Raw genomic sequence first — 2526 nt, 5'->3', positions numbered from 1 at the left:
AACGCCAGACAGATGCTTGTTTCTGGCGTTTAAATGCCAGACAGCTCTTCCTCCAGGGTGTGCTTTTTCTTCTGTTGTTTTTTATTTTGTTTTTATTTTTTGCAATTATTTTGTGACTCCACATGATTATAAACCTAATAAAACACAAAAGAACAATAGAAATATAGATAAATAAAAATTGGGTTGCCTCCCAATAAGCGCTTCTTTAATGTCAATAGCTTGACAGTGAGCTCTCATAGAGCTTCACAGATGTTCAGAGCATTGTTGGAACCTCCCAACACTAAACTTAGAGTTTGAATGTGGGGGTTCAACACCAAACTTAGAGTTTGGTTGTGGCCTCCCAACACCAAACTTAGAGTTTGATTGTGGGGGCTTTGTTTTACTCTGTATTGAGAGAAACTTTTCATGCTTCCTCTCTATGGTTGCAGAGGAAGATCCTTGAGCTTTAAACACAAGGTAGTCCCTATTCAATCGAAGGACTAGCTCTCCTCTGTCAACATCAATCACAGCTCCTGCTGTGGCTAGGAAGGGTCTTCCAAGGATGATGCATTCATCCCCATCCTTCCCAGTGTCAAGAATTATGAAATCAGCAGGGATGTAAAGGCCTTTAACCTTCACTAACACGTCCTCTACCAATCCATAAGCTTGTTTTATTGACTTGTCTGCCATCTCCAATGAGATTCTTGCAGCTTGTACCTCAAAGATCCCCAATTTCTTCATTACAGAGAGTGACACGAGATTTATACTTGACCCCATATCATACAGAGCCTTCTCAAAGGTCATGGTGCCTATGGTACAGAGTATTAAGAATTTACCAGGATCTTGTTTCTTTTGAGGTAAAGTTTGCTGAACCCATGTATTTAGTTCACTAATGAGCAAGTGAGGTTCATCTTCCCAAGTCTCATTACCAAACAACTTGGCATTCAGCTTCATGATGGCTCCTAGATATTGAGCAACTTGCTCTTCAGTTACATCTTCATCCTCTTCAGAGAAAGAATAGTTCTCAGAGCTCATGAATGGCAGAAGGAAGTTTAATGGAATCTCTATGGTCTCTATATGAGCCTCAAATTCCTTTAGATCCTTAATAGGAAACTCCTTTAGGTCTTCCTCATTGGGATTCATGTCCTCCCCTTCCTCTTTGGATTTGGCCATTTTGATTATATCAATGGTCTTGCACTCTCTTTTTGGATTTTCTTCTGTATTGCTTGGGAGAGTACTAGGAGGAGTTTCAATGATTTTCTTACTCAGCTGACCCACTTGTGCCTCCAAGTTTCTAATGGAGGACCTTGTTTCATTCATGAAACTTAAAGTGGCCTTAGATAGATCAAAGACTATGTTTGCTAAGCTAGAGGTGCTCTGCTCAAAATTATCTGTCTGTTACTGAGAAGATGATGGAAAAGGCTTGCTATTGCTAAACCTGTTTCTTCCACCATTGTTATTATTGAAGCCTTGCTTCTGTGGATCCTTCCATGAAAAATTCAGATGATTTCTCCATGAAGGGTTATAGGTGTTTCCATCGGCTTCACCCATGTAATTCACCTCTGCCATTGTAGGGTTCTCAGGATTATAAGCTTCTTCTTCAGAAGATGCTTCTTTAGTACTATTGGATGCATTTTAAAATCCATTCAGACTCAGAGAAATCATGTTAACTTGCTGAGTTAACATTTTGTTCTGAGCCAATATAGTATTCAGAGCATCAATTTCAAGAACTCCCTTCCTCTGAGGTGTCCCATTACTCACAGGGTTCCTTTTAGAGGTGTACATGAATTGGTTATTTGCAACCATGTCAATGAGTTCTTGAGCTTCTGCAGGCGTTTTCTTTAGGTGAATGGATCCACCTGCAGAATGGTCCAGTGACATCTTAGAGAACTCAGATAGACCATCATAGAATATATCCAAAATGGTCAACTCTGAAAGCATGTCAAAAGGACACTTTTTGGTCAACTGCTTGTATCTTTTCCAAGCTTCATAGAGGGATTGACCATCTTTTTGCCTGAAGGTCTGAACATCCACTCTAAGCTTGCTCAACTTTTGAGGAGGAAAGAACTTGGCCAAGAAGGCTGTGACCAGCTTATCCCAAGAGTCCAGGCTATCTATAGGTTGTGAGTCCAACCATGTTCTAGCTCTGTCTCTTACAGCAAAAGGAAAAAGTATGAGCCTGTAGACTTCAGGATCTACTCTATTAGTCTTAACAGTATCACAGATCTGCAAGAACTCAGTTAAAAATTGATAGGGATCTTCTGATGGAAGTCCATAAAACTTGCAGTTCTGTTGCATTAGAGCAACTAGTTGAGGCTTCAGCTCAAAATTGTTTGCTCCAATGGCAGGGATTGAGATGCTTCTTCCATAAAAATTGGAAGTAGGTGTAGTATAATTGGTGGACGAAATTGTGATCATCAATATTGGCTCTTTGGCATATACACAAAAACTATTGTGTCTCTTGGTCACATTTACAACTCCGTTCAACTAACCAGCAAGTGTACTGGGTCGTCCAAGTAATAAACCTTACGTGAGTAAGGGTCGAAT

Source organism: Arachis duranensis, chromosome 6 (genome assembly GCF_000817695.3).
Source record: "Arachis duranensis cultivar V14167 chromosome 6, aradu.V14167.gnm2.J7QH, whole genome shotgun sequence".
Lineage (NCBI taxonomy): Eukaryota > Viridiplantae > Streptophyta > Magnoliopsida > Fabales > Fabaceae > Arachis > Arachis duranensis.
The sequence above is the reverse complement of the archived record's forward strand: the minus strand, read 5'-3'. Positions refer to the sequence as shown.